Source organism: Pleurodeles waltl, chromosome 2_2, assembly GCF_031143425.1.
Source record: "Pleurodeles waltl isolate 20211129_DDA chromosome 2_2, aPleWal1.hap1.20221129, whole genome shotgun sequence".
NCBI lineage: Eukaryota > Metazoa > Chordata > Amphibia > Caudata > Salamandridae > Pleurodeles > Pleurodeles waltl.
Genome location: NC_090439.1, coordinates 1,125,635,784 through 1,125,654,487, shown reverse-complemented (window position 1 = coordinate 1,125,654,487; position 18,704 = coordinate 1,125,635,784).

The following is an 18,704-nucleotide window of genomic DNA, read 5'->3' as shown; positions in this document are numbered from 1 at the left end:
AGCTAGGCACTTTACAAAAAACAGGTCAGTTTTCTTTGGGAAAATGTAATGTGTCCATGTTGTGTTTTGGGGCATTTCCTGTGGCGGGCACTAGGCCTACCCACACAAGTGAGGTACCATTTTTATCGGGAGACTTGGGGGAACGCTGGGTGGAAGGAAATTTGTGGCTCCTCTCAGATTCCAGAACTTTCTATCACCGAAATGTGAGGAAAAAGTTTTTTTTTGGCCAAATTGTGAGGTTTGCAAAGAATTCTGGGTAACAGGACCTGGTGAGGACGCCACAAGTTACCCCATCCTGGGTTCCCCTCGGTGTCTAGTTTAAAAAAATGCACAGGTTTCGTAGGTTTTCCTAGGTGCCGGCTGAGCTAAAGACCAAATTCCACAGCTAGGCACTTTCCAAAAAACACGTCAGTTGTCAATGTAAAAATCTGATGTGTCCATGTTGCGTTTTGGGGCGTGTCCTGTCGTGGGCGCTAGGCCTACCAACATAAGTGAGGTACCATTTTTATCGGGAGACTGGGGGAATACTGAGTGGAAGGAAATTTGTGGCTCCTTTCAGATTCCAGAACTTTCTATCACCTAAATGTGAGGAAAAAGTGTTTTTTGCCAAATTGTGAGATCTGCAAAGGATTCTGAGTAACATAACCTAGTGAGAGCCCCACAAGTCACCCCATTCCGGGTTCCCTTAAGTGTCTAGTATTCAAAAATGCTAGAGGTCAAAATCCACAGCTAGGCACTTTGCAAAAAACAGGTCAGTTTTCTTTGGGAAAATGTGATGTTTCCAGGTTGCGTTTTGGGGCATTTCCTGTTGCGGGCACTAGACCTACCCACACAAGTGAGGTACCATTTTATTTGGGAGATGTGGGGGAGTGCTGGGTGGAAGGAAATTTGGGGCTCCTCTCAGATTCCAGAACTTTCTATCATCGAAATGTGATGAAAAGGTGTTTGTTTGCCAAATTTTGAGGTTTGCAAAGGATTCCGTGTAACAGAACCTGGTGAGAGTCCCACAAGTCACCCCATCCTGGATTCCCCTAGGTGTCTAGTTTTAAAAAATGCACAGGTTTGGTAGGCTTCCCTACCTGAGCTAGAGGCCAAAATCCACAGCAAGGCACTTTCCAAAAAACACGTCATATTTCAATGTAAAAATGTGATGTGTCCATGTTGTGTTTCCTGTCGCAGGCATTAGGCCTACCCACGCAAGTGTGGTACCATTTTTATGGGGAGACTTGGGGAACACATAATAGAATAACAAGTGTTTCCTTGTCTTTCTCTACATTTTTTCCTTCCAAATGTAAGACAGTGTGTAAAAAAACACGAATATATAAGAAATGCCCTGTAATTCACATGCTAGTATGGCGACCTCCAGAATTCAGAGATGTGCAAATAACCACTGCTTCTCAACACCTTATCTTGTGCTCATTTTGGAAATACAAAGGTTTCCTTGATACCTATTTTTCACTCTTTATATTTCACCATGTGAATTGCTGTATATCCGGTATACAATGAAAACCAATTGCAAGGTTCAGCTCATTTATTGGCTCTGAGTACCTAGGGTTCTTGATGAACCTACAAGCCCTGTAATGTTTAACTGTCCAGGATCCAGCATTGGTTTCACACAGATTCCTGTCACTAACTGGAAGGAGGCTGAAAGCACAAAAATTAGTAAAAATGGGGTATGTCCCAGTAAAATGCCAAAATTATGTTGAAAAATGTGGTTTTCTGATTCAAGTCTGCCTGTTCTTGAAGGCGGCTGGGAAGCTGGTGATTTTAGCACCCAAAACCCTTTGTTGATGCCATTTTCAGGGAAAAAAACCACAAGCTTTCTTCTGCAGCACTTTTTTCCCGTTTAAAAAACAAAACAAAATTGTAGCTGTATTTTGGCTAATTTCTTGGTCTCCTCCGGGGGAACCCACAAACTCTGGGTACCTATAGATTCCCTAGGATGTAGGAAAAAAAGTACGCAAATTTGGCGTGGGTAGCTTATGTGGACAAAAAGTTATGAGGGCCTAAGCACGAACTGCCCCAAATAGCCAAAAAAAGGATAGCACAGGAGGGAAAAAGGCCTGGTAGCGAAGGGGTTAAGGTTGTATTTCTTGCATCAAAGCACACAGGTTGAGGTTGCCATGTTTAAAATGTTTGCTTCTGTGGTATTTCCATACATTTAAACAAGTACAAACTACAGTTTATTTTGACGCAAAAAACGTCTGTTTAAGATTAATTGGGTCACTGTGTTCAGGTGACTGTGTGCCAGCTCTGGGGCACAAGTATTTTGTTTATTTCTTTTTTGTTCATGGTGCACTTTTGGGTCACATGATACTAATTAACCTGAGGGCAGAGGCACTTGTTGCAAGTTCACGTTAGAAGATGCATGGTGAGGCTACGCGATGGGGGTCAGATTCTACTGACCTAAGTGCTTCCAGGGTGATTTGTTGTTTTAAAATGGTTTCAGCAGCTACTTCAACTGGCTGGTTCTAAAGGAATGGCACCCCGGTTCTTTCTGGCCCTTAGATGATTTCACTTTTCATGGTGCACATGTTGTAAGTCTACAGTTTATTTTGACGCGCACAAGAGTATAATTTATGCAAAAAAGTCTGTGTAAGATTAGTTGGTTCACCGTGTTGCGGTACATGATTGTGTCATGGTTCTGTTGGCGGCTTCATTCGCCGGCTCCAGGGCACAAGTATTTCGTCTCTTTTTAGGGTCGAGCCTGCGTTGCATGAGCTCGCGCATGCGTATCGCAGCAAGATGCTTTAGTATTTAGAAAAGGGCTCGGAGCCCTGTCAACTTCACATCAGTGTTTTTTATTGGTTCATGGGCTTGCCTAATAAAATCTGCTTGCTTTCATTAGTCGAAGGCACGCATACGTCATGCCTTTTCCGGTTGCTAGCCCTCCTCGAGCACAGGGACCAAGTACAAAAAACATGCGAGGCTCGCTGTTTTCCATCGGGCTCGTGGACTTCTTTTTCTCTAATTTACGAGCGCGATCTCGCTTGGCAGAAGTCGAGCGCTTTACATAGTTAATTTAACTTTTTCGGGTTGTGTACATAAATGCACTTTTGCCCGATAGGTGAATAGTCGGGTTAGGAGTTTACAACCTGATCAGCTCTAACATGAGCAAACGCGAGACCCGTTGCATTGTAAATGCTTGTTTGTTCATGGTGCAATTTTGGGTCACGTGGTCACATCTCATCTTAACCAGTAGATCTCATCACCTTCCCATCTTATCTAACCTCCAGCTCCTTTTTGAAAACCTTGACTCGAACAATGCTAAAATTCAAAAGAAACTTTATTTAGCGCTCTCTACTGCCAGGAGGAAGATTGACCTGCTGCCCTCTCTGTTTATGGCTTGTTTGCCTTTGTCATTTATCTGTGACCTTTCACGCACTTTTCTCTCTTCTTCTCAGTCTTCTCTTGCCCTTCCCCATCTTTTTACATCTTAATAGTCCCCTTGATGGTGGCCGTGTCACGGGGACACAATGAATCCTTTCATAAGCCATTATTTTCGATGCAACAGAGATGCTGAAGCAGTAATTTCCTGTACTGTTTCCAAGGCGGTCATTTACCTGGGTTGTGAAATTACCTTGTTGTTGTAAGTCATCCCCAGTGGAGTGAATAATAACATGGGACATCTGTGTTACTGCACCGTTGTCAGAATGCAATTTCCAACTGCTGCACCTTGTTGAAGGGGGCTTTTCAATCTTGAGCCTTGCCAAGACAGCCTCAAAATCACCTACGGTAATTTAACACGTGATAATGCTGCATAGAAAATACCCCCATTCTCCAAATGAGGACAGCACCCCGTGGTTCTACTCGTCTCTTTTAGTGGTACTTTTAGCACAGGCTTTAGACATTCTTTTAACCACATTGTAATGTGGCTCTTCAGTTATGGACCTGAAATAAACTACAACTCCCAGAAATTAAGAGTCTGCTAAATGATGGCCTGGTACAGGAACCAGTGCCTTTTAGTGTTAAATCATCTGGCATCGCTGGCACAGCACACATCTTAATGAAGGATGTGCATCTGAGCTAGACATAGCAGGCAAGTGATGGAGTGGGACAAACTAAACCAGAGTACCACCCAATGGGCCATTTGCAGCAGTGCCCGCAACAACAGCTACCTAGTGGACGTTAAGCCAACATGCATGCACCATCCCAGTAAATTCCCCAGCATAAGGCACTTTTACTGCAATCTCCATATATCAAGTTGGTGCCACCAGATAAGATGGCTCCCTTGGCCTCTGGAGAGGAGAAATGCCAGGGATTTGTGGGACTATTTCTTCATAATTTGAGATGTAGTACTGTTTTAGCAAGTGGCGAAAAGCAGATTTTGGTACCACAGACCTAACACTTTTATTAGGCTTCAACCATTATAGACCAGGGTATGTGAAAGGCTCATCCCTGACGTGCGGAAACACGCCAAGCTTTCAGTAAATCTGTAGGCTGGATGTTGTCGATCCCAGCAAACATTCATTCCTCCTCAAGAACAGATTATTTAGTCCTGAGCCCCCCTCTAAATCCGCCCACCTGCGAAACACTGAGTTGTACTTCACTTTCTTGGTGTTATTTCCTGCAACCTGTCTGGCTGTTTAAAAAAATGAGGCACACTTGCTTTACCTAGTAATTGTTAATAACTAATCTGTACCATATAATCACTTAAGTAATTCTATGGGCGTGTAATACATAATCTGCTTTTTAAATCAAACCTATTAGGCATTCATTGGAAAATACTGAGTGTTGTATAATGGTGAGGATGACAGGACTGGGGGCATTGTGACATCATAAATAGGGCCTCTGGAATTATGCAGCAGTAGAGGACCAAGGTACCAACCATGGTTGAAAGAATGATGATGTAAGAAAAGGCAAATTATGCAGCATAATGCAGCTTAATCTGTAGCAGTATTGTTTCACTATTTTGTCATTTTAACATCAACTAGTATTATCTGGGCAAGTTACACCTTTTTAGTACCAGTTTAACACCTGAAAACAGCAATTATCAACAGAAATAAAGGATCTGTTAACCTTGGCAAAGGTGCACGTGGCATTCTTTTTATGGCTTCTTTATCCCTAGCTGCTGTCTTTAGCACCCTTTAGTAACTTACACCCACAACGGTACTACTTGATGCCACTCCACTCCATTCTATGCCACTCCAGTCTCCGCCCTTCTATGCCACTCCAGTCTCCGCCCTTCTATGCCACTCCAGTCTCCGCTCCTCTATGCCACTCCAGTCTCCGCTCCTCTATGCCAGTCCGCTGTACACCACTCTCCTCTACTCCACTCCACACAATGGCACTCTACATCACTCCACACTACTCTGCACCGCTCTATGCTACTCTACTCTGTGCTACTGCATTCCACTCTTCTTCACTCTACTCTATGACATTCCATGCCACTGTATGCCACTCCACTCTACCCCACTATTCTCTACGCCACTCCACGCACTCTACTCCATTGCACTATATGCCATTCTACTCTATGCCACTGCGCTATATCACTCTACTCCGCCTCACTCCACTCTAATTCACACTACTTCACTCTACTCTATGCCCCTTCACCCAATGCCACTCTACGCACGATGTGCCACTCTACACCACTCCACTCTAATCCACCTCACTCTACTCTACATCACTCTATGCACTTGACCCTACTTTGTGGCACCCTACTCTATGCCACTACACTGTAAGCCACTCCATTCTATAGCACTCCACTGTATGCCGCTCCACTCTAGTCCACTTTCATCTATGCCACTTTACTGTATGTCACACCACTAACAACATGGCTAAAAGACATTGGCAAAGCCTCATAGGCAAAACTGATCAGCTTTGCCAATGCTTGTCATAATATATCTTCTTTCTTTGGGAAGGCCTGCAGAGTCACTAAGAGAGAAATATATTATGCCAGCTATAGGAGTGGGCTACAATGGCCCATTTCTTCATCTTGTATTTAAAAAGGGGGCCAGGAGAGTTATATATTCATATAATTTCATTATGTTTTCGTAAAACATCATAAATGTCTTTTACAAACCCTTTTTAGATAGAGTATAGAGATGAAGTAAAGCAGGATAGTGTAGCCCCATAGGCTGTCATTATATGAGTTAAAAAGGGAGACTGTGCCTTTAAGATTCCAGAGACCACCAGTATCCCATCATGCTTAGCAGGTGGGAATTGCTTCAGTTCTTTTTGAGGGGATGTTTGTATGTATGTTTTGCTCATATTTACCTCTGCCCTTTCCACCAGGGTGGAAGGAGGGTTGCTTATGACTTCAATGGAGATTCCCCCATGAGAGAACTGGAGTTACAGGTAAGAAACTGTCTCATCTCTCGTAGGGAATCCCCATTGATAGCCATAAGTACTGAATAGAGTAGCAAGCCCATCCCTATTAAGAGCAGCGGAGAAGACGGAGGAATGAGTAAGATAGCCATTAAGCAGATTTCTGAGTAAAGCTTGTCCTACTTGAGCATGCATCTGCTCTAGCATCCAAGTCCAGGGAGTTGTACTTGGTGAATGTGTGAACAGATCTCCATGTGGCCGCCTTGCAAATATCTGCTTTAGAGAAATTCCTCATTAAAGCCGTAATAGCCGCTTTACCCCTAGTGGAGTGAGCTTTTGGTCTACCTGTTAGTGTCTTGTTAACTTTTTGATAGCAAACAGGATACAGGAAAATATCCATGAGTACAGAAAGCATATGTATAGTCAGGTTTCTTTGGCTTCAACAGTCTCCATGGCTTTATCAGAGACTTGTTTTGAGTGATGCCCCTTAATATGCATCTGTCCCTCTTGTGTTATAAGTCTGCCTTGCCTGATCTGTCAAGAATGGGGTCGATCAACATGTTCCAATCCCCTACCATGAAGACCGTAGTCCTACCAAAGGAAATTAGGAGAAATGCCAGCTTACTTAGGAAAGCTGATTTGCCCCGACTGATGCGTAGACTAATCCCACAATGTGCGTATATCATGTGGTTTGAATTTCACAAAATACCTCTTTCATCTGACCATGTGTTCAATATCCGAACAGAGAGTGTTTTATATATGAATATTGCCACTCCACCTTTCCTATGACCCAATGGTGATTCTTTGGCGAGTGTCATCCCCAGGGTAGTACAGGTGTGGATTACTTTTTCCACCCATTCACTTTTCAGTTTTGCTCCTTCTTCAGATATTACATGAGTATCCTGCAATAATGCTGTGTGAGCGCATCTAGATCCCAAAAAAGTAAGGACTTTTTACTTTTTTATATAATGAATCACTCTGTTGACATTTAATGGGGAACTGATAACAATTTCTTGGGTATATTGATCATGGTACCAGGCAATCACCCTATGTCATTCTAGCTGGGGCCTGTCGAAGAACTAGGTATAGTACGCATGATTCCATTAAATCACGACCCAGGAGATTCCTGGTTCTCATGTTTGATGTTGAGTTCTTGTGCATTTTGTTTGTATTATATGTGGTCTAAATTGCAGGTACCTCAGGGGAGTTTCTTCATGTGCTGTAGAGAGGGGCCACAAAATGCACTATATGTTAATGAGTTCTCCCCTCGAATCCCTCTCCCGTTCTTCCAAGAATGGTGTGTATAAAATAGGAAGGCTGGTTCTTGGACTAGTTATAGTAATCTAACATGACAAACTTAACTCAATAAACTCTGAACCCGAGGTGGGCGACGTTTGAATGTGAAGTTGCAGTTCCTAGACTAGGTTGTGAAAAGAAAATGGTCCAGCATAAACCTAAAATGGATGCAAACAAAATGGAATTAAAGACAACTTTGGGCAAAGCAACATTAGTATTCCTTTTTTACTCCCTTGATAGGGTCAATTCTGCCCTTTTATCAAGTAGAATATAAACAACTGCTTAATAACTCCCTACCACTTTGTCTAATCGTGATAGAATTGGGGAATTGATTGTCAAATATCACAACACAATCTTTGTGCAAGGGATCTGAAGCTTTTGTGGGGACGCACAATTCTAAGAAGTTGAGTATCTTCTACTTGTGATCAAGTGAGAACTCCACCTCCCTCCATCCTGTGGCCTTCTTGCCGGTTTCTACCTTCATGTTTTTTCCCTTGCCTCATCCCTGTCCCATTCACCTTGCCCTTCCTTGCAGACATGCTGAATTTAGTTCAAGGTTACAGGAGAACATCCCCCCTTTCCTACTGTCCAAGCTGTTTCAAGCTTTGATTGGTGATCGGGATTTATCTTGAGGTGCGGAGGGTTTCCATTGTCTCAGTCTTTTCCCTCTGACTATCATTGCCTGACTTTCTCCCCGTAAGTCTCTCTTCCTGGTCTTCACTGTGGTTTTTATTTGTACCACCATTGTTGTGATCTTGTATATAACCTCTCACTGTGGAGGTGTCCATGTCCTTTCCCTCTCTGGAATCAAGGAACTTTTCTAAGTCCTCTGGTTCATCATATTCTGTTGTCCCTCCATCTACTGTTGTTATCTGGGTGGATTCCAGTAAGTCACATTTAAATTCTCTTTCCCATAAACGTGGTCTGAGTGCTAAGAATCTTCTTCTCCTAGCGTTAGTGTTGTAAGAATAATTTGCTGTGAAGTACATTTGATCATTTCCATGCTACGCGCTATGTTTCTGTGTTGAATTAATTATTTGCCACACCTGTTGAGGACACAACCAACCAACCAGTATCTGGTGTGGTCAGTTTGTTTCCTAGTCTCAGTGCGATTTCATCCTGTGTGCTCTCTGGAACTCCGGGAATGTAGTGTCAAATGTTTTCTGCAGAAATGTTGGGATGAACTTGCTTAAAAAGTACATTATGAGGGTCATTACGACCCTTGCGGTAATATGGCGGGAAGTACTGCCAACAGGATGAAGCCAACCCGCCAATGTACCACTCCGACCACCACGGCGGGAACAGACGCTGGGCTGGAGATATCCATCTCCAGCCCGGTGGCCGTCACTGCACCGCCTGCGGGGATGTGACCCTGCCTACCGCCATTGTTTTCGTGGCTTCCTTACCGGCACGAACACCATGGCGGTAGGCACTATCAGTGACAGGGAATCCCTTCCCTGTCACTGATAGGGGTCTCCGCCTCCTCCATTTACCCCCCTCACCCTCCTGCTTCTCCAAAGCCCCCCCACCCTCCTTACATTCACTCCCCCTTCCCACACACACACATTCACACACCTTGTTTCCACAAACATCCACGCATGCATACATCCACTCACACACACCAGCACACACTTCCAAAAATACACGCAGTCACAAAACACAACATACACGCACTCACACCTCGATGCATGCACACTCGCATCCAACACGCAACACACACCCGCATCCACGCACACACAAACATACACATACACCCCCACAACACCCCCCATCCCCCTCCCCTGTAGGAGACCCGACTTACCTGCGTCCAGGGGATCCTCTGGCAGGAGACGGGACGGGGCGCTGCTGCCACCAGCAGCGTCCAGCAGCAGAACACCGCCAGGCCGTATTATGGGTCATAATACGGCTGGCGGCGGTCTACTAGCATGGCGCTGCTGGTGGCGGAAATCCAGCTGTGGTCATAATACAGCAGACGGCTGGTAGCCGCGGCGACGGTCTTTTGGCAGCCGTCGCCGCGGCGGTAGGTGGTTTTTACCGCCATTGTCGAAATGAGGGCCTATGTCTTCTTTTTCAGCTTGTTCCGGGACCCCTGAAATAAGCATGTTGTCTCTGCGGCTTTTGTCCTCTAAGTCGATAGTCTTCTTGTGTAGCTTCCACATTTCTGGTCCCCATTCTGTTAGACTGTCAACTCTGTGTTCCAGGTCAGAAAGTCTGGTTTCTGCCACACTCATCTGTTTATGAAATGAAGTAACTTCAACCCTGAGTAATTATACCTCTGCCGTTGTGGTTGCTACTGCTAACTTTGATGACTGTATGGAGATCCTTATGTCTGCTAGCTCCTTCATGAGTACACTCAGTGCTGCATCTGATACTGTAGAGGTATCTGACAATTGGCATCTGAAGCCTTCTCCTTCGGTTTGTTAGGAACTGTGTCAGAAAACAGTAGTTGTTTAGACTGTTTTTCTTTGACATGTGTGGAAGGAGTAGCAGTGGTGCTGCCTGCTATGATTTTGTGCTTTGTAACATGGGGCTGCTCAGTTGTTTAATCTTAGAGATGAGAGAATGCTCACCGCTGCCGTCCGGCACCACCCAAGGGCACTGCTGCAGCCCTGGCCATGTCGCAGAGCCCATGGGGGTGGACGGGGGTGGCGAGTTCCGCTTGTAACTGCAGGAGCAGGCATTCTCTTGTTTTGCGGGCTCTGCTCTGGGCTGCTGGTCAGCAAAGCTGGCGGTATTTGCTTTGAAGTTGCATCTGTGAAGTTTTTTTGTTGTTGTCTGTAAGTGACCCCGGCTCCATCCGTCACCTCTGTTGAGATTGTATTCCTTTGGATACTGCTGTACGTAGCCAAGGCCTACGTTCACTCCAGGAGCTTCAAGGGTCTACCACAATGCTCACTGGGGTCAAGCCCACCTCCCACATAGCAGTATTTCAGTTCAGCAGTTTACATTGAAAACAAATAGAAAACATAGTTTACCACATCTTCCTGGTAGGACGTCGAGCAAACGCTGCCTTTCTTCTGTATCATATATTTAGAACAAAGTTAAAAAGGGCAATCTGAGGAAAAGATGAGCAGAACTTAGATGACTCCTTGTTGTCTGATACTAAGTGGTACAGACGGTGACAGCTGGAGCCTTTGAGGTGGATTGTAACTCTGGGCCCCTCCTCCTGATTGGCTGGACTGCAGGTCATAAAAAGAGGTGCTTTGGCTACTTGTGACCTTTGAATGTTGTCCATGTGTTTTCAATGTTAATTGAAATATTAAAATACTGCTATGCTAACATTTACAACTGAGGGTTCCTGACCTGATGTTGGGGAATAATTCAAGCATGTGAATCTATGGTAGATACCAGTGCTGGAGAACTGTGGGTACAGCCAAGTAATGCTTTCTTAGCCTATGTAGAGATTAAAATACAGTTTTGGAGAATGCATGTAGCTTGAGGGTACATGACAGGTCACTATCACAAGGAGCACCCAACTTGGGTACTATTTCCATCATTCCATACATCCCTCTTCCATTTACCTTGGCACGGTGGAAATAATGTCTAAGTTAGGTATGCATTTCTCCAAAACTGCATTTCACCGCTATGTATGCTAAGAAACAATTTCATTTTCATCACCATGAAAGCAGAACCAGTGAAAGGTCATGTGATAAGGAGTGGGGGTTTCCAGATTAACCATGTGGAGGTGCAGCTATCTATCATCCAAGTACAAGTGATCACCTATCTTGTGGGGTCTAGAATGCCAGCAAGAGAGACATGTAATGTTGAGTAACACTGGTGACAAGTCAGAACTCTAGCGAGTGCTTCTCTTGAAGTTGTCAAAGGCAGCTGAGTTGTCCACTAGGTTCAGTATGCAGGGTTGGTCCTGTTAGCATGAGTTAAGTACCTTTTCCCTGTTGGTTAAGAGCATGGTGTTCACACCTCGCAGTGGTCAGACCGTTCACTTGAAGTTACTCAAGAGATTGCGTTGCATTCAGGCGAAAGAACAATTGATTGTTGACAAGGTAGGCCTTAACATTGGCCTGTAGTTGAAAAAGTTGTCATGGCCCGCAATGAGTTTCTTTAGTATTGTGATGATAACTGTGTGTTAATGTCCAAGAGGTATATCTTCACAAAAGAGGGAGAAATTAACAAACTAGTCATGATCGTTGTTAGAACCTTGCGGCCCATGTGGATGGCTTTGGCATTTCAGGTGTTCCAATAAGGAGGGAGATGGTTTCTTAAAGAGATCATTTTATTGCTAATGTTGTTTTCAGAGACTGTGATACCTCGCAGATTAGAGAGTTGTAGGACGGTGTGGGCAGGCATTGGCTGGACTCCTCAGCATTTGTAATGGCAGTGGTGATGTGAGCATTCACGATACCAGTTTTGTTGATGAAGAATCACAGGAAATGATCACCTAGCTCATTGGAGGCGATAGCATACTGAGTGATGATCTGGGAGACACCATCGAAAAGATGTGGAATAGCTTTCTGGTCAAGGCTGATGATTCATCACTGCAAGATAGACCCATGCCAGCCTGTTTTTTACTGACTTCTGCTAATGCTTCTGTATTTCTCTGTCCTTACAGTGTCCAAAGGTGCTCTAAGTATCTAAATATTTTAAATCTGTACTAAGTTATCTTGCCTGCATTTCAAATGAGAAAGACCTCCACGTGCTAGAAACATAGCCTTTTCAAAATCCTGTGCTAGTACTTCCTGCTTTAATGATACATGTTGGTTGAGTAATGCCACCGCCTTGTGTGGTATTTATTTCTGTATTGCTCCCTACTGTACACCGTCACCTTACCTTGTGTTAGAATGTGATGACATCACATAGAATGGAGAGGATGAAATGTTGAGAAGAGAGATAAAGCAGGAGGCAGCGGAAGTGGTAGGGTGGGATCTCCTTTTTTCTAAGAATAAATCTACGTGTTTCTCACTTCTTGATTTATGGTGATTATTGCAAAGCTCCTGCTTTTAAACTGGCAACAATGATGGGATGAGGGAGATCCCAACAGCATGTCTTATTTGAGATTTGCCCGTCAATATCCTGGCGAGAGTGACGCAACACATATATTACGGATAGCTGTGGGATGTGACTTTGTTTAATTCTGCTGCAACCATCTAGTCAGCACAGGGCAGATATCTGCTTGCTAAAAGTTTTATTTGGGCTGATCAGTTTGAGGGGGCTGCGACCGCAGCTTTGACACACAACGGGAGGTCACAATAGTCGTGCAGCGAGAGGCCAAGGTAGGAGGCAGTGACAGGCACATAGCTGCAAGCTGTGATTGCAACTTGGAACCCAACTGGAGGCTACAGGCATTGTGCGGCAGGAGAATCTATGGGATGTGCTTCTGCACACACTCTAACACGGGGACGCTGTAGCAAGGAGTCGGCTTACATGAGGTGTCAGCAGTCAAAGTTAATTTTTGCCTGCAGTTCGTAGCTTTCACCTCGTGTGCTGTCCGCTAACGCATCTGTCATTGCTGTGTGCTCCTATCTAATGAATGCTTCCTGTTGGGCATGCGCATTCATGTCAATTCTTTGTACAGGGTCTTTTCTTCATTCATTCATCGGATTAGATGAAAGACCCTCAATCAATCAGTCAATCAGTAATTTCTGAAGTGATGCTAATCACCCGTAGTGTCTCACTGAGCTGTCTGCGGGTGTGCTGCTCAATCGAAAAGCCAGCTCTTGAGGTCCTTCCTGAACTGCTTCAGTGATGCGGTCTGCCTGAGTTTGAGAGGTAGGTGTTCCATGTTCGGGCTGCGAGGTAGGAGAAGGATCTTCCTCCTACTGTGCTTTTTCAGATCTTGGGAATGGCTGCGAGGGAGAGCTAGGAAGAACGGAGTTGTCTGTTGGGTACGTAGAGGTTGAGATGGTGGTTGAGGTATGCCGGCCCTATGTTGTGTAGTGCCTTGTAGGTGTAGATCAGAAGTTTGTATGTCATGCGCTTGTTGACTGGGAGCCAGTGTAGGTCTCTGAGAAAGGAGGAGATGTGGCTGTCGGAGATGTCCAGGATGAGCCTGGCTGCTGCATTCTGGATTCTGTGTAACTTTTATTGCAGTTTCTTGTTGATGTCGGCATAGAGTGTGTTTTCGTACTCCAGTTTGCTAGTGACGAGTGCTTGGGTGACTGTCTTCCTCATGTCGGAGGGGATCCATTTGAAGATCTTTTGAAGGAGTCTGAGGGTGTGGAAACATGACTGTTGTTCCTGGTCAGATTAGAAAAAGGATCCTAACACTGCTTTATATTACCTGTTGACTAGAAGCATTATATTTTTATTTGTCTGCTGATTTGTGTTTTTTCCTGTAGTGATCTGGGCATGGTTTTAGACTAATTCTCCTAGATGTTTTGTGGTGTATGTTTGTTGTGTAGAAGACATTTAACCATTTTTTTACACAAAGGAGTTTGGACACATTATCATGTGTCAGTGACAATCTCATCGTGTAGTGCTGGTTACTATAAAACTGTTTAGGTATTTGTGTGGCAGCATTTTTTATATCAATGCAAAATATAACTCCTCTACATTTTTTTCTTGACAAGTCCTGGGTTGCCACCCAGAAGGTGGCATAAATGGAAGATGGTATTCAAGAGATATGCTAGAGTTTGTGGCACATCTATTAGTGCAGAAAGAAAAACGGCTCTTTCACTACAGTTTTTGGGTTCCGAGGGACAAGAGGTTTTCAATCACCTTCCAGAAGTTTCAGATAGTGATTCTATAAACTTAAATGAGTGTGAAACATGCATAGGAAAATTGGATAACCACCATTTGCCGAAAGAAGCACAATTCTGGAGAGGTATAATTTCAGAAGAAGAATTCAGAATGAAGGGGTGGAAAATTACGTTACTGATCTAGGACGGCTTGCATCTTCTTGTAAATGATGTAGTCAAAAAGTGTTATAGGTGTGATAGAATTGGACATTTTGCACATGACGAGATTGGTCCTGCTCCAAAGGCTACATGAAAGTCTTGTAAAAAAAGGGGGCTTTTTGCATCTGCATGCAAGATGAGAAAACCTAACCAGAAAGTCAGAAAAATGGATGTAAGTGATGGAGTCGGTCAGGACAAAGATTATATTGATTTCAAATCTGGGCAGATTGTACTACAGATTGGGAATTAAGCCCTGTTAAACTTCATATTGATAGAAGGTGAAAAAACAAAAGTCCTTTTTGACTCAGGAGAGAGAGTTGTGATTAACTCTAGCATGTTTTTAAAAGAAAAACATAAGAGAAAGATAATGTTATTGAAACCAGATATCAAGCCCTAGGCGTATGCTGGGGAACCGATTACACTATGTGGATATTTTTTTGGTTTGATTGAGTATGAAAAATGTTACATATTTGGGAAGGTGTATGTTACCAAGATTTAGTGATAGCAATATAAGATTGTCCCACCAGAGAGACTTGGGTGATGTTAGACCCCAAGTTAGTTGAAGGAAATCATAGGGTGAGATAGGGGTTCCAGCACAATCTAAGAGGAAGTTCCTAGAGGAATTGAAAATGGAATTTCCTCTGGTTTTTAGGAACAGTCTGGATGTATGGAACATTACAGACACACAATATGTTTGGTTCCAGGGACTAAACCCATCTGCAGTAAAGTAAGGAATGTTCCCATAGCCATAAGAGAAGAAATGTGCACTTAACTAGAGAAATTGAAGGCTCATGGAATCATTGAGGAGGTTCAGGGAACTGAATGGCTGGCACCAGCTGCTGCAGCTAGGAAGACAAATGGGAGTTAGAGGTTGTGCATGGATTTAAGGCATTTAAATAAGAACATGATCATAGACAGATATCCACTTCCTAACATTTTGGAGTTGCTGACGTTGCTGGGTGGAGCAAATGTATTCAGCACTATTGACCTCATCTTTGCATACCGTCAGATCAGGTTGGAGGAGACATCTAAAGATCTAAAGGCATTCATAACGCCTTTTAGAACATTTAGATATGCCAGATTACCTTTTGGGTCTTCCAACGAGCCATGGAAAAGGTGTTGGATGGTGCAGAAGGGGTAAGCATTTACTAAGATATTCTGGAGTATGATTAAGATATTGATGAACACAATGTCAGAGGGAAGCATGTGTTAGGGAAATTGCATGTTTTTAATCTCCCCATCAAACTGGAAAAATGGAAAAATGTAAATTTTGGACAGCTGCCACAGCCTATTTGGGACATACCATCACTGGTAATGGGATGGTTCCCAAGGCAGAATTGTCAGTGCAATCCAGAGCATGGTTTCGCCTGCCACTAAAGAGGATTTTATGCATTTTTTGGCATGGCTGAATATTATAAAAAGTTTATTCAGAAGTTCGCTGAGATGGATGCCAGTATGAGGTATATACTTAAAAAGGGGTTGAATTTGTTTGAAGTATTGCATCTCAAAGAGAGTTTGTGGAATTAAAGCACATATTGTGTCAGACACCCTAATTAAAGAACTTTGATCCCATGAAAAAAATCTATCATTAGAACAAATGCCAGCTTAAAAGGTTTGGGAACTGTACTGCAGCAGGGTGGCCATGGTGTAGAGGGCACTGTTATGTTCATCTCCCGTAGTTTCAAAGGGGCAAAGACAAGGTATTTGATTATATCTTACCGGGCTGTAAGAATTTTTTTTTAAACTATGGGGTGGTGTTTTTGAATTAACCGATCATAAGCCCCTGTGTGAAATATTAAAAAAGAAAGGCATAGATAGAGTGTCTGGCAGGATCACAAAGTGGGTGGTAGCCTTACAGGAATACATTTTTTAGGTGAATTATATTCCGGGAGTAGAGAACAAAGCAGCTGATACATTGTCCAGGTTGGTACCTAAACAAGAAAGTGAGAAACAGGAAGAAGCAGAATTTGGTGATGAGACTAAATTTGTTTGTGAAGTGGGGAATTAAATCATCTGAGAGATAGTATGAAGAACTAAGATCAGATGAGGAGTTGTGCGGAGTGATGGGTTTGATATGTTCTGTTTGGAAGAACAAAGACCAAAATAGTGCTGGTTGCAAGAACTTTTGGTGGGTCAAAGATGAGCTGATTACGAGTCTGTTGTTCAAGGGAATAAGATTATTCCCTCCAAGAAGAGTTAGGGAAGAATTAATTAATCTAGGTAACAGTTGTCATCAAGGAATATCCAAGACAAAAGAGAGGCTGCGTTCCTCGTATTGGTGGCCAGGCACGGGTCTTCAAGTCAAGAGGTTGATAAGGGAATGCATGCAGTGTGCAGTGAGTGAAAAGGCAATGAAACCCAGGATACAGCCTATAGTGATTAGTAATTGCCCTACAGTTCATTGGAAGGATACTGTGTTGTACATTTTGGGGCCCATTCATGTTGATGGTCAGGAAATGTATGTTGTAGCAGTGATAGACAAGCACTGTAGATAGCCGGGGTAATGCTTCACCAGGGGCATAGAAACATGACACAATAAAGTTCTTGAAGGAGCTCATAGGAAGGGAGGGGCTCCCAGAGATGCTACTCACTGATATCGGGTACAACTTGTCTCTAGAGATAGAACAATTCCTACGTGAGTGTGGTATAAGCATAAAAAAGTGCCCTTTATCATCCCGAAACTAATGGGATGGTGGAGAGGTTTAAACGAGTCTTAAAAGAAACAATATTATTGTCCAAAGACAATGGCTTAAACTGGAGAGAGGAGGTGAACAAAAGAGTTAAGGTATATAGAGTAACGCCGCACACCTTCACTGGCAGATCTCCATTTGAGTTATCCTAACACGATCCTAACACGATTGTAGAATCAACGTGGGTGAATGAATATGAATTTAAATTGGGTAAAAACTCCACTTCAGATGATTGGAGATTGAAAGAAGATAGGAAGATAAGTGACAGAAAATAACAATTAGGGTGTTGGTAAAGAGACCAGTGTGCATGGAAGGCAGAGGTAGATTTTCAAAACCTTTCACGGTCATAAACGTTTTCACAAATGCAGTTAAAATGGAGGATCATTGCATATGGAACCTAAATAGAATTGTTGTATATAAGGGGAAAGCGGTGGAATTTGGTGAGGGAAGTGACGGGGAAGTTGCAAAGAATGACCTCAAGAAAGTCAAGCAGAATGGTGCGAACCCCTAGGTACTTAGGTGATTATATAATGTGAATTACAATTTTGCTGATTTATCTCATGTGAATTACAGTGTTGCTGTTTTAGCTATGACAGTGTCATTTTTGTAAAGAATATGTATATATCGGAGTCTTTATTTATTGTATGAGTTACCCTATTTTATTGGTTAAGTTTCATATTGTTATAAGAGTAGAGATGTGTTGTTAGTGGTGGCCGCCATATATATCAAGGGGGTGGCGGGGATGGGGGCAGGGAGGACAATAAAATAAAAAATAAATATAAAAAAACGTACCTATCCGCCGCCGGCTGCCTTGCTCCTCTCTTGATGATGTTGGTGTCCCAGCAGTCCCTGGGACACAGCACAGGCCCTCCCATGCAATCCTGGTGCTGCTCTCATGCTATACCTAGCATAAGAGCTGTGTCAGGATTGGTCTGAGCAGCTTGGTCTGCCACTCAGACAGTGCACTGGAGTCTGTGCTGTGTCTCCAACCCGGCTTAAAATAGCCGGCCAAACTAACATGCGCACTTAGGTGCCTCCACTCCTCCCCCCCAATGTCAATGGCCCAGCCCCACCCCTCCCTACACATGCTGGCTCAGAGCCAGCAGCTGAAAAATAAAATGATAATGAAATATTGTTTTATTTTTCAGCTGCTGGCTCTGAGCCAGTGGGGCAACGCTCCTTTGCCATTGCGGAGGAATTGCCCCTGTCTGTGATATTGGTTCACCTTAACTTGTGTCATAATGTGATAAGATCATATAGCATGGGTGGGAGGGACTGTTGAGAAGAGAGCGAAAACTGGAGGCTCTAAGAATAAATCTAAGCGTTTCTCACTTAATGATCTATAGCGATTATTATACACCTCCCACTTTTACAATTTGTCTTTCAGTGAATGGAAAAGAGCATCCTGGAAGCAGTGGAGGACGGAGGTGCGAGGCCAGCTCCGCTCATTGCGGCATTGGATCCACATGTTGGAGAAGACCCTTCCTGCCCTTGACGAAGAGCGTTCCCCTTTGGAGGTAGGCGCATGAACTGAGACTAGAGGGATGCTTTGCGCAGAGTGGCCAGAGATGTTGGAGTATTCATACAATTGATTTTA